Source organism: Macadamia integrifolia, unplaced genomic scaffold, assembly GCF_013358625.1.
Source record: "Macadamia integrifolia cultivar HAES 741 unplaced genomic scaffold, SCU_Mint_v3 scaffold1401, whole genome shotgun sequence".
Lineage (NCBI taxonomy): Eukaryota > Viridiplantae > Streptophyta > Magnoliopsida > Proteales > Proteaceae > Macadamia > Macadamia integrifolia.
In genome coordinates, this window is record NW_024868191.1 from 120,403 (window position 1) to 135,296 (window position 14,894).

The 14,894-nt window shown below is 37.9% G+C and overlaps 1 protein-coding gene across 2 annotated transcripts in view; it reads right to left on the reverse strand.

The window, feature by feature from the left end:
- Positions 1-5,313: 5,313 nt before the first annotated feature.
- Positions 5,314-14,894, reverse strand: part of LOC122063651 (E3 ubiquitin-protein ligase RHF2A-like) — an 18,285-nt gene continuing 8,704 nt past the window's right edge. For both annotated transcript variants that reach the window (XM_042627346.1, XM_042627347.1), the window contains exon 9: positions 5,314-5,701. The gene's annotated coding sequence lies outside the window, so the exon portion shown is untranslated. The remainder of the gene's footprint in view (positions 5,702-14,894) is intronic.

Here is a 14,894-nt window from a genome sequence, read left to right on the forward strand (position 1 = left end):
AAGTTGCATTTCCTTGGTTTTGGCTTTTAGGTTTTGCTTGACCTCCACTCCAAGCCCCCTCTTGGAAAAATAATAGTAACAGATGAAAAAAACATGTAAAGATGATATAGGAAAGTCATCTCCACCATCAAACTTCCCCATAAAATCCTAAAATATATTCTTTTATGATGGTTTATATATCTTCCTTTTCCCTTACCTTTTCTCTTCTAAGGGAACTTTCTTTATCTTTTCTCTCTTACAAGTCTTTCACTATCATATCTGTCTTGTTCATTTTCTTTTGAAGCTTACAAGCAATGCCTCATCTATTCATCCATTGCTATAACACCAAGCTTACTCTAGCCTGCTACAAGAAGAGTTGGACGGGTGTTCTTCTTTGCTGCTATTTTATGGACAATGCAATCATTTATTTCATTTCAGATTTCTTGAGTATGAAGGGAAGGGAAAAGAAGGTTGGTGAATGTATGCAAATAACATTGGGTAAATTCAGGATTTATAGTATAAACCAACAACCTATTATTTTGTCTCTATGTATTTAATTGTCTTCTCTTGATGATAATTCAATCCCTCATTCAATTTATTTTTAATAATAATAACAACAACAATTAATTCAACATGTTCTTGCATGGTAAATAGTGACAACTTACATGACTTTACAACCATGTTTGGCTACACTGAGAAAGTAATCATACTGACTTTGCCCTCGTTCATACATATAAGGGGAGTGGGAGGAATTTTCTTCTTGCTATGAGAGTCCAAAATAGTATCACACACAAAATTATATAATGGCCCTTTGTGTTATCGAGTATCATCAAATGGTTACAACTTTGTACAACCATAAATCCTAAAGAAAAACTCTTAGAAATTGTCCATATATAAAAATAAAAAATGTAAGAGAACACTACCCGATAGAACAAGTACATACTAGTGCTTGTAGCCAATAAGAGGGTGTACGCAAGCACCTTCAGTGTGGGATAATATGGCTTTTTTTTTTGCTAAGACAGGTATCCAAGCTTTTGGCCTGACTAATCCCATAGACCCATACTGACCTCACAACCGCATGGACCAGGTTATACCGGGGTTGAATGAGAACCATTCAACTTTCACTGAAAACAATGAAGAGCACTAAACACCCCCGTGTGAGTGGGTCAAAATATACCTAATGAGAGTCGAACTCAGGACATCCGAGGATAATATAGTCTTTTTACATTAATGTGTTTTAATACAACTACATGTTATCGGGTAACTTTCTTTTCCAAAGAAGAATATTCAGACAAAATAAGGGTTGAAATAGTATAATAATCTAATCTTGAACCATTTAAAGTCCTAGTGGAGGTGGACCCAAGATATTGCCTCTTCTAATTTACTCATCAAAACGAAAATAAGTAATGACATCACAATATGGTTTGAAATATCATATATAATTCCATATCCAATGGCTTGTGTTTGCTTTGACTTTGTAGTTTCCATATGTGACAGTGCAGATCAGATAGATGTACAGATTTTTTACAGGTTGGTTGATGGTGTATCCACAAGAAGTGGATCCTACAGAGATTCTACAACAGACTGGCATGTGCTTACCTTCTGTTTTGTTTTTGTTTATGGAGAAAATTCCATAATTAATACTAACTAAAAGGCAATTAATAGCACAATTGGGCAAGTAAATAGACTGCTAGAACATCACACTGTACTACCATTCCCTTCTTTATTTATAGGAAAAATCTATTTGAATAGAATCCATTGGCTTAAAAATTTTTGGGAACGTCAAAACAATAGAATCATATATGCTGCCATGAACATGCTTTGTCTTAAATGAATGAATGAATTACTCCAGCCATGCAGAGGATCATCTCTACCTCTTTCTTGGGGTCAACTACATATACGTTGAATAGATTATAAATGTGATCCAACTTTCCTTTGTTAAAGAGCTCAAAGATTGTAAAACCAGAGACTAACACAGCCTTTTCAATCCCCTTGTGGTGTCCATTTTGACAACTAATTTTTTTTTTTCCAACTTCTTAGATGTTCTGAGTAGATTAATCAAGAATTTAGCTTTGGGAAGAGAAGGTAACAAATGAAAGATAGGGGAATGGAATATCCACATATTGACCAAGAAAAAAAAAAACCAACCATTATAAATTTAAATATTTTGCGTCATGCCATGTATAGAGTTTTGTTAGCAGGAAAAGTAAACACATGGAGGACGGTTCATCCATCATTCTAGGATTCATAAGCCCTTATAGGTTTTTAACAGCTTTTTAAAATACCCTCCCAACACCTCTGCACATCTCAATCTCTATGGTGAATGGATTCTCATTCATCATGGGCATAGAAAACTAGATCCTTAAGTATACACACCCATAAAAATATAGAGAACAGAGAGAAGAGAAAGGTATTTCTAAATTTACATTTATTTACCAAAATAATAATAATAATAATAATAATAATAATAATAATAATAATAATAATCTTTGAAACATTTATATGGTCGCCCTTCTTACTTCTTTGGAGGGAAAAGAAAAGCCAGACAGAAAAGTGTTTCCCACAAACAAAAAAAAAATTGAACACCACAACCCATCATCTAAATGGATTCTCTTTATTTCTTTTTCTCTTTCTTTTCCTTTTCCTTTCTTTCTTTATTTAAGTAAACCTTCATCACAACATCAATGTGCCAAGGTTATTTGATCATTAAAAAATAAATGGACGATACCCTAGTTGGTCTTGACACATTTGGCAAGCTATTATGTGATCAATTATGATAGCGTTTCTTCCTCCTCTTCTCTTTTCTGAAAGTAGCTTTATACCTTAAAGTAGCCTTTTATTGATCATAGGTAAGTGTAGTTTGGTGATCTCTCTCTGTAATTAGGGGTGGCTAGTCAGTGGTCGCCCTTCTCTTGTTGCTTTCAGGCTCCTCACTTTCACCTAATTCAACATTATCGTCCGGAATCAGGAAATGGAATCCTTGTGACAATGTAAATAACCATACATACAATCAAATCAGTTGGGCAATACAGTTTTTCATCTCTTCTAATTAAGAGACCTAGGGAGAGTTTGGGCACCGCGGAATAAAGAGTTGAAAGGTCTAACTCAAAACCTCAAAGCATAAGGTGGAGAGAAATTCTAAAGTATACGAAGACATCAAAGTTTTAAATAAATTGATGTGAAATTGTAGCTTTATAAAACTCCGATATTCAATAGACATTGATAATATTACTAGGGAGAACTTTTTCACGTCAAGCCATTCACTTCAGCGTGTTGTGTGAGGGTATCTGGATGAACCTTTAGCGCTGTCGGTGGATTAGGTGGTTCATTTATAAGCCAAAAGAGCACAAATAAAAGAATCAAGCAAGGAAGTGAAAGCTGCGTTTAGAATGTATTTTAGGTCGATAATGCATTTCAAAAAATCATACTAAATTCAGACTTAATTTAAAAAATCCACTAATGATTCCAAATGCTTTCAAAGTAGAGTTGTATAATTCATTCTTCAACCACGACTAATGTTGAGATCTTCAGAGGGGCGTCAGGGACTCACAAAATGTCGAGATTGAGAAGGTGAGATGATAAATATATGTGAGAAAAATAGTGAATCTAAATGTTTAAGATTATAGGTGGAAAACTATGGTTGCTTTTGGCATGATTTATTAAAAAATGCATACCAAACACAGCCAAATACCAAATTCAGGCCAACGTAGGTCCCAGTGGGCTAAGATGTGAATTTGGTCCAATGGCTTCCAGCCACGTGCGACCAATGGAGCTCTAGATCTTGTTCATCAGTTTTTCAAAATTAACAAAGCGAGCTCTTGAGCAAGAGCAAGGAATCCCCAAATTGTAGGACTACGATTCCTTCCTTGTGGGTATCGAAGTTCTCAGCAATTGCCATATAGACAAGGGAGGAAAGGCAGTAGTGAAAAAAGTAGAGGATTACCTTTTCTGAGACTCCCAGGTTTGATCTAACTTCCCAACTTTGGAACCCCAATCAAAAGAAAGGAGCAGATCATGGCAATGCATTGCATTATACATTTGACCCAAAGTTGGTCCAAACCCAGCTTCAAGAGAAGCTTCTTCTCCAAAGGCCAGTCAATGGCAACACAGAAATCCTTTCCTTTTCATGTTCCTCTTTTAAACAAAGTAAAAACCATCATAAACCTGTTGGTATATGATGTCTTGTCTACCATCACAGTTTAATCCAGGGAGTATTGGTGCAACACCTAGATAGGCAGGACGACGGTCCCGCTAGCCGATTAACGGACCATGGGGGCAGAAGGCCCCCTTGCATAGCAAGGGGTGTAAGGGGCGCAACCCCCCACTCGAATTTTTTATTTAAGGGCAATTATGTACTTTTAGAATTAGGGTTTTTTCGTTGTATATTTGTAACGGGGGTTTCTTTATCTGTAATGCAAGCAATACTGAGAGGTGTGAAGACAAGCGTTGTAACCCTATTCTCCATTGATAGTGAAGCAGGATCTCATCTCACGGGAGACGTAGGCAATCTTGCCGAACCTCGTAAAATCCGTGTGTATTGTTTGTTTTGTTTTTCCATTATCTTCTGCATCATTTTAGGGTTGCGTTTCTACAAAACCATAAGATCATTGTCAAAGATGAACCATCCCCAAGCCCCAGGAAAAAACATAAAGAAAAAGGCACCTAAAGGCATGAAAATAATGTTACAAAAAAAAATTGGGTATCACAAATTGGGAGAAAGAATGCTATCTATTCATATGGTCACTGCACTAGTGCCTAGGCCAGTGGAAATGTGTGCATAGACATCCAACCAGAAGGGCCATGCCATCTTTTCACAGCCTCTTGTATCGGGTAGCACTCTTTTCCCCTAGAAAGTTATCGTGGAAATTATTTTAAATGCTACATTACAAAGAGCAGCAGGTTTGAAATGGTCCATGGTCTCTGGGTCATCGGTCTTGAGAATTAGCACTAACTGGATTGCTTTTTTTTCCTCCGGGGTATAACAAATATGGTTTCTTCTAATTTTAAGGCTGTTAGCTTTGTGAAAGTAGTCTGAAGAGGTCATAATCGTACCAAAATGTCTATCTTCTTACCACAAAACAGTAATTCTAGAATAGCCATATCGATTCTCAGACAAATGGATCCAGATCCTCTGTAGTGCACCAGTGTGTCCACCGCACATTGGACAGCCGGCAGCACCCAGGCACAGACCCCCCCGCTGTCACATGCAACTGCGGTGAGGATCCAGTTCCAAGTTTTCCCATGGAATTAGCCAATATGGGTAGTATCTGCAGTGACTTGCATAGTACATAATAACCTAATGATGAATTTGGTTAGCAAACACTAACAAATAAATTTGTAGGCAACAATACCCGTAGGCAGATTTGTTTTTATATTAGCTACAATACAACATTTTAAGTTATTTCACGATTTGATAGAATTCTCTACCTGAAATTATAAACAGTCTCGACAAGCTAGTTTCATATCAACTGTTCCTGACAATACTTAGTAAAGTATTTTTGAAATTAATTTAGGATATAAACAAATTTACAAAAACACATTTAGAACTTCGACTGAATGGGAGGAGCACCTTTTTTTCCATATTCTGAATCAGATGGCACAATAGAATCAGACCACGACAATAATACTCTTTCCATGTATATAGATCATTCACTGGTCTGTAAGATGCGTAATGCATCCTATCCTCAGCATCCACCAATACCTGGAATTGTGATACAACTACCTAAAGCAGCAAAACCCATCATTATTTCATTTAACCAAAAAAGAAAAAAAAACCTCACCGCCAATCTGGAAATCTCAGTTTTCGTCAATTAACGTAATAAACATGCAATAATATTGATCACATATCAATCCCACATGAACTAAAATAACTATAAAAAAGGAGCAGCTTACGAAAACACTGAATGCAAGCAAACCGCTATATAAATTTGGCATTCTCAGGGTTCCATTCCAAACTCAGGGTTAAAGCCAGTCTATCTCCTCCCACACCATCCAAAGGGGGAAAAAAGCCCCCCACAATACACCCTCCTGGATACTCCATCCCAAGAAGTTCAACTACACTAGAGATACTTAGTTACTAATTTTCTGAACACTCAATTTCCATAATAAAGGGGCAACTTTTGGACTGAATGTCCCAGAAACCTATGCTGAAAGGGTACTTCAGAATGGGATAATCACCGGTATCAACATAAATGCACACATTGGACATATTCCAACACAAATGAGCAGACTTGCTAAGCAGCAAACAACAAATGTTTCACATAATACATGAAAAAAAGGTAATATGGTAGAATTTGAATGGCACAAGTGGATTCATGTGATAGATGACCCACGTGCACATCTCACCTGTAAAAATTCAACCTAAAGTAAGAATGTAAAGGAATTAAGAAAGTTCACTAGTTATGAAAATGACATCCACAAAATGAAATCCACTATAAAGGAATCTTGTGGCATTTCTCTTATTTTATTGTCACTTTGAACTCATTTAACTAATTCTTAGCTGAAATTTGACCAATGGGATAAATGTGTGCTCCTCTTAGTCACAAGAACCCACCAATGTTAGCCAATGTTGTGGTTTGTGACATGAAGTATGTTAAAAACTTTTGTGACTCAATCACAGAGCCATTATTTTATACCACCCATAGATTATTACAACACCACCACAAATCAGCCTTATCCCAACTAAATGGGGTCGGTACATGGATCCGAGTAAGAACGAAGGAAAAGAAAAAGAAAGAAGAGTAAATAAAGGGAAAAGAGAAAGAAAGGAGAGGGAAGAAACAAAGCACCGCAATACCTCTGGGACATCCCACTTATGAACGATCAACAACTCAAATCTTTGCCCTCCAAGCACCTCTGTTAGATGCCATACTAAGGTCAAGATCCAGCTTTTGCATCTCTCTTTACCAACTCATCAATGGTCATTTTTTGCCTACATCGAGCCCTTTTAGCTCCATCCATCTTGGATCTAATCATTACTTTGTACTGGAGCATCCAAAGGCCTCCTTCGGACATGTCCAAACATCTTAATCGACATTCTCTGAGCTTATCTTGAATTACGGCAACTCCTAAGTTAGCTCTTACCCAGTCATTCCTCACTCTATCTCTTAGCGTTTTTCCGCACATCCATCTCAATATCCCTATCTCTGCCACACCCAACTTATCTATACTACGCTTCTTGAGTGCCTAACATTTTGCGCCATACATCATAGCTAGTCTTATGATGTCTTGTAGAATTTTCCTTTAAGATTTAGAGGAATACATCGATCACACAACACTCCAGACACGCCTCTCCACTTCATCTCTGCCTACTTTAATTCAATGTGAAACATCATCGTCTGTCTCTCCTTTGTTTATGGCTGAGCCTAGATATCTGAAGTAGTCATTTGGCATAATATCTCTCCCCCCAATCTTCACCCCTTTGTTATCGGTCCTCACTCGACTAAAGTTACATATCAATACTATATCTTCGTTCTACTTATCTTAAGACCTCTCGATTTCCAATGTAGATCTCCATAACTCCAACTTATCATTGATTCTTGCCACTTTTCACCCACCAGTACGATATCATCGGCAAAAAGCAACCACCATGGGACCTCTCCTTGTATGTTCCTGGTTAAATCATCCATGACAAGCGTGAACAGGTAAGGGCTCAAAGCGGACCCATGATGTAACCTGACTGTAATTGGGAACTCACTACCTTGACCTCCCGCAGATCTCACACTAGTCACCACACCCCCATACATGTCTTTAATTATATCCACGTATTTGTTTGACACCCCTTTCTTCCCCAATACATGCCATATTAATTCTCTGAGAACCCTCTCGTAAGCCATTTCTAAATCGCTGAAGACCATATAAAGATCTCTCTCGTATGTTCTAGATTTTTTCATAAGCCTCCTTATGAGGTAAATCGCCTCCGTCGTGGATCTGCCAGGCATAAAACTGAATTGGATCCTAGAAATAATAGTCTCTTATGCGAGCTTCTATTACCTTCTCCCACAACTTCACAGTATGACTCAAAAGTTTTATGCCCCTATAATTATTGTAGTTTTGAATATCGCCTTTATTTTTGTAGATTGGGACTATAATATTTCTCCTCCATTCATCAGGCATCTTTCTCATGTCCATTATCTTAGTAGACAACTTGGTTAGCCATACAACCCCACATAGTCCCAAACTCTTCCACACTTCAGTTGGAACCTCATCCAAACCTGGTGTCTTCCTTACATTCATCTTTCTTAGGGCTTCCTTAACCTCGGTCACACCTATCTTACGTACATATCTATGATGCATGTTGTCAAGATATGCGCTCAAACAACTCGTCCCAGGGCTGTCTCCATTCAATAGGTTACAAAAATACTCATCCCATCTCCTCTTTATGTCCTCATCTTTCACAAGCACTATACTATCATCACTCTTAATACATCGAACATGATTGAGATCCCTACTCTTCCTTTCCCGTATTTTAGCTATCTTATAAATAACTTTTTCCCCTTCCTTAGGATTCAAATTGTTGTACAGTCATCTTATTTCCTCACCCTTTGCTTTCCCCACAATTTTCCTTGCCTCATTTTTGACGGCCTTATATCTCTCTTCATCTTCAACCTCCGTAGTCCTTTGCCAAATCTTAAAGTTATCCTTCTTGACCATGATGGTTGTCTGGACTTTCTCATCCCACCACCAAGTCTCTCTAGAGGCCACCTGAGTACCCCTAGACAACCCTAGAATCTCTTTAGAAACTTTCTTAATGCGATCCGTCATCTCATTCTACATCGTGTTGGCGTCCCCTTCACAATCCCACTTCCCTTGCTTCACCACTTTATTTGTAAGAGAACCCAAATCTTAAAGTTATCCTTCTTGACCATGATGTTTGTCTGGACTTTCTCATCCCACCACCAAGTCTCTCTAGGGGCCACCTGAGTACCCCTAGACAACCCTAGAATCTCTTTAGAAACTTTCTTAATGCGATCCGTCATCTCATTCTACATCGTGTTGGCATCTCCTTCACAATCCCACTTCCCTTGCTTCACCACTTTATTTCTAAGAGAACCCAAGGGTGTTCCTTTAATCTCCGCCTCCTTACCTTTGGGCAAATAGGTCTCCTTGGTTTATTTTTCGACAAACAGAAGCACATGTCCAAGATCAACAATCTATGTTGGAATGTTAAGCTCTCCCCAGAGATAACCTTACAATCCTTACATAGCCATATGTCAAACCTTCCATTGAGGAAGAAGTCTATTTGGCTAGAATATTGCCCACTTTTGTAGGTAATCCAGTGTTCACCCCTCTTAGAAAATAAAAGTGTTTGCGATGGCTAGATCATAGGCTGTCGCAAAGTCCAAAATTGAGGTCCCCTGCTCATTCCTCTCCCCAACTCCAAATCCTCCATGAACCTCTCCAACACTGAGGTCTACTCATAAATTATAAATAAAATATAGGGGTATTACAAATATTAAATTACAATATGTAGGTTGTTTGATCCCCTTCCATAACAAACACTTCTAGAACTATTGGTATTGTTAGAATGGAATAAAATTAATTTTAAAATATTTTCAATTAACTATGTATTCCCTCCTCCGCATCCCCATATGCCTTTTTTGTGTATAGTCTAACACCTCTTGTCCATGTCAGATTCTAAATCCTGCACAAGTGTACACGTAACATGGCCAGTAATTGCTTCCTCATAAAAATGTTGAATCGTCAATGATCAGGGGAAGTCTTCCATTTGATAAGCAATAAAGGAAAGTAGCAAATGCAAAGCATGCCTTTCCAACTTTTCTATAACTCGATGTGCAAAATAACAGAGTACATGGTGGGTATGGTGGGTAACTTAAGTAACAAAATGACTGAAAGTTAAATGCTGGAAATTGACGATAGGGAGATACTACAAAGTGAAAATTTGAGGTACATAGGTTCAATCACAAATTAAGGAGAAATAGAGGATGATATTGCACATAGATTAGAAAAGGGTCAATGAAGTGGAGGGGTGTGTCTAGACTGTTGTTTGATCAACGTATTCCTTTAAAACTAGAGGAAAATTTCATAGGACAGTTATAAGACTAGGAATGATGTAGGGACTGAATGTTAGCTAGTGAAGAAACAACACATAAATAACTTGGTGTTAGTTGAAATGAGGATGCTGAGATGGATAAGTGGAAAAACTATAATAAAATAAAGAATAAACAAATTAGAACTAATTTAGGAGTAGCTTCAACATAAGATAAGTTGCAAGGTCGTTTGAGGTGGCATGAACATGTGCAACGGAGGCCTTCAAATGCTCCCCTTAATGTAGGATCGATACTCAAGTAGTTGATAGAATCTCCAAGAAACTTGCTGTCCAGAAATCCAGATTTGATGGTGTTGCAGGAAACTAGTAACACAGGTTAAAGATTTAAAAATAAACAGAAAAAGTAAAGGAGAAGGGGAAGAAGAAAGAAAGATAGATGGGGAAGGGGGATAGGTAGGGTCAAGTCTCTCTCTCTTCTCTGGGCATCTCACCTCACTGCTTCTCATAATTTTTTTGGAATAATCTAACTCACTTTTTTCTTCATCAAATCGTGGCTGTAAATCAGCCTTGTCTTTCATTTATAGAATTGATCATCAATTACAACCTAATTGACTGAACTAAAACCTTCCTATTACAAATCCAAATAAAAAAAAAAATCTTGTTCTTAATTAGAAACTAGCCTCTTACCTATTACAAGAAAATAGGAAAGAAATAAACCTAAAAAAGTAAATAAGATAACCAAGTCGATTCCTTGTGAAGGAAGAATCCAGCAGTTGCCAATTAGTCTTCAAATTGATCTCAACCAGCTGGCCTTGGGGCCCATAAGATGTGGAAATAATCCCCTAAAAATCACCTCCACGAAAACAGTAACTGAATCCAAAAAAATATAGAAACTCTTCCACTAATTCCTCCTCACGCAAGTCATCAATCAACCCCAAAAATTCTTCCATGTCATGGTCAGAATGGGACCCACAAATATTGAATGAATCTTCTTCAATTCTTATCCAAGCAGGCTGTCCTTGGTTGAACCAATCAAGAACCGAGAACCAAGCCACACCAGACCAGGCTGCATCCCACAACCGGTCTGGACTGGTTTGGGGGCCTTGTTCCTGCGATCTACATCACCCCTTTCAAATGCTCTAGTGTGAAGGGGTAACTTGATTCAGATTAGAGGAACTATAAGAACCAGTGGTAAGACGAATAACTCTTATGAGAGTAACAAGGAAAGACATGCCGAGCTTAGGACTCATAACAAGTATGGCTTTGAATAGGGTTTGATTGGAGAAAAAATATCCATGTAGCTGAACCTGTTTAGTTGGGATAAGAATCAGTTGAGTTGAGCTCAGTTGAGCTTGGCTACAGCATAGGGCCGATATAATTTGAAGGTCACATATTCAAATAAAAAAATAGAGAGAGAAAGAGAGAACAAGAGAGTGATTTCATGTCTGTAATAATTCTTATCTACCAAAAAAAGAGACACAATTCCATTCACAGTGAAAAGTTTGTGTAAGCTTCCAGATGGCTTCTCAGAACCCAGAACCTAGCTTCTCAACTTTAAAAACATGCAGCCAATAGATTATAACACTTGGAATCTTTTTCACATAAGCCCAAGAAGCCACCTGAAGTGGGCTTCTAAGCTTCTCGTGCTTCAAGTGTAAAAGATTCCAAAACATCATAATTCTACTGGTAGCAAATTTTTAAAGTTGAAAGTTGCGTTCTGACCAGACAAAATTCAAATTACAAAGCCAGATCATCCATAGACAATATCTCACTGATCTGTTCCTGCCAATAATAAGGCTCTAAGAGATAACCTTTTATATCAACCTAGACCTATGGCTTAGATGACTCAATTTTGCTGGACTTGTTCTGCAAATATTCCATTTTTCTGACTGCTCTTCTAGAAATATTTCATGTGCATAACAAAGCCAATACTGTTGGATAAATATGAGACCATGGTGCAATTTTGCTTCTGAAGAGGAAATTGACAAAAGACAACTCCCCCCCCCCCCCCCCAAAAAAAAAAACCCCCCAAACCCACCCAAACCCCATCCAACAAAAAGTATTGCAAGCTACATAAACCAACGAGAAGGGTACTAGCTGAGAGGTATGCGAACCCCATCATCTGTCCATGAGTTTCCTTAGATCCCAGTTTAGATTTACCTACTAATTATTTAATCATTAGTTGGTACTAGGGGTGCAAGTTTGGCCCGGTGAGCTTGAGCCCGACAGGCCCTTGGCTGGGCTAGGGTTGAGATTTCTAATCCTGAGGTAGGGCGAGGCCGGGCCAGGCCAGGCTTAATGTAGGAGTGGATTACAAAAAACTAACACCCACAATTTATAACCCCAAACGAGACAAATAGGACCAGTAAACAAAGAAATAAAACCCTCAAATAAACCCCCAAGGATACAATACCAATATATGAGCAAAACCAGCCCAAAACCCAACCCAATAGGAGAGAGAAAGACTTGTTATAGAGTTGGAGCGAGAGAGGTGCCGCCAGATCTATAGGACTCCAATTGAGTTGCACTCTCGGGCATAGGTAGCCCCTAGGGAGTGTACAAAAATCTAAAAAATTGAGACTTTTGATAGAAGGTTGATGAGATATTTACCTTCTTGATTTTCAGACCTAGGAGAGAGAATATGAAGATTTCTGCAAGAACAACAGCTGGGTGATCTGAACAGCTTCAAAAAGAGGATTGAAGAATCCTATCCTTCTAAACAACCCTTAATAGTAGCTCCTTGATCAGATTCATAATAGAGAAGAAGAGAGAGATTGCATAAAGAAAGGGGGGAAGAAGAAGAATCACACAGCCCTCAGGCTCTCAAACATTCAAACTCAATTCATCTTTTTTCAAATGTCTTTATGAGTACATAGGCTCCTCTATTTAAAGAGGCCAGAATAACAATCCTATCATAACTAAGAGTTAATTTTCAAATAGGACTAGACACTCCTAGTAGGACTTGGACTCATAATAGGACTAGGACTATAACTCCAACATGGAGTAGGTAACTAACTAACTTAAACTGACTAATAACTGCAATAACAAAGGAAATAAACTCAAAATAAGACTCTAACTAAACTAATGAAGTAAATCCCGTTTTCCTACTTGCTACCCATATTTTAGGCCCATTAAAGTGGTCCATTACAAAAAAAACCCATGAGATCAAAGGCCCAACACATACATAATTCAACCCAACCCAAGGCTTATTTTGTAATAAAATAAGCCCATTAAGTGACTTATCTACATCAATTCCCCTGATGTTGAGAAAAACTCGTCCACGAGTTTTGTAGAACGAGAGAATCATCTATTGATCAATATCCATCTTTATTTGTATGAAGTCACCATCAAAACCATGATCGAATGCTATGAAATCCACGATGCGAAGTTCATAGGTAAAATAGTGACTCGAAAAAATAAAATCGATCGGTTCACTGAAGGGATCAACTGATTTAAATTTTTTCACAAGTTGATCTTCAACTTCCAACGGTGTCATCTCATATTTTACAACTGGTGGTTCATCTTCTAGTTCGTCTACTTGTTGTTCAATGGTTGAGATCGTATAGTTGAAGGTAGAGTGTACTTGAGTTCTGATGTCATTGAGCTTCACTTGCATCAATTGCATTTATTTACGAATATCCAATAAAAGATTTAGATCCATCGGCCAAATTGATACCAAATTGATGGGAGGTGAATGGAGTTGCATTTCAGTAGAGCAAGGGATCCTTTGGCTCTGATACCACTTAATGTAGGAGTAGATTACAAGAAACTAAATCCCACAATTTATAACCCTAAACGAGACAAATAGGACTAGAAAACAAAGAAATAAGACCCTCAAATAAACCCCGAAGGATACAATACCAATATAGAAGCAAAACCAGCCCAAAATCCAACTCGATAGGAGTGAGGACCTGTTATAGAGCTGGAGAGAGAGAGGTGCCGCCAGGTCTGTAGGACTCCAATTGAGTTGCACTCTTGGGCGTAGGTAGCCCCTAGGGAGTGTACAAAAATCTAAAAAATTGAGAGACTTTTGATAGACGGTTGATGAGATATTTACCTTTTTGATTTTCAGACCTATGAGAGAGAAACTGAAGATTTCTGCAAGAACAACAACTGGGTGATCTGAACAGCTTCAAGAAGAGGATTGAGGAATCCTATCATGCCTTCTAAACAACCCTTAATAGTAGCTCATTGATCAGATTCATAATAGAGGAGAAGATAGAGATCGTATAAAGAAAGGGGGGGGGGGAAGAAGAAGAATCACACAACCCTCAGGCTCTCAAACATTCAAACTCAATTCATCTTTTTTCAAATCCATCTTTATGACTACATAGGCTCCTCTATTTAAAGAGGCCAGAATAGCAATCCTATCATAACTAGGAGCTAGTTTCCAAATAGGACTAGACACTCCTAACAGGACTTGGACTCATAATAGGACTAGGACTATAACTCCAATATGGAGTAGGTAACTAACTTAAACTGACTAATAACTGCAATAACAAAGGAAATAGACTCAAAACAAGACTCTAACTAAACTAATGAAGTAAATCCAGTTTTCCTACTTACTACCCATATTTTAGGCCCATTAAAGTGGTCCATTACAAAGAAAACCCATGGGATCAAAGGCCCAATACATACATAACCCAACCCAAGGCTTATTTGTAATAAAATAAGCCCATTAAGTGACTTATCTACAGCAAGGCTGGGCTTAGGTCTCAGACTGAGCAGTGCTGTATATATATATATATATAATATACAATTATACATATTTACATCATACTCTATACCGGGCTGGGCTGGGGTTTTTAAAAAACCGTTGAAATGACTGTTGACATATAAGGTTCAATCTTCAAAATTTTGCTGAAACATTTCGGTTTCGGCAAGGGGTGAAATATCCTTTAAAAAA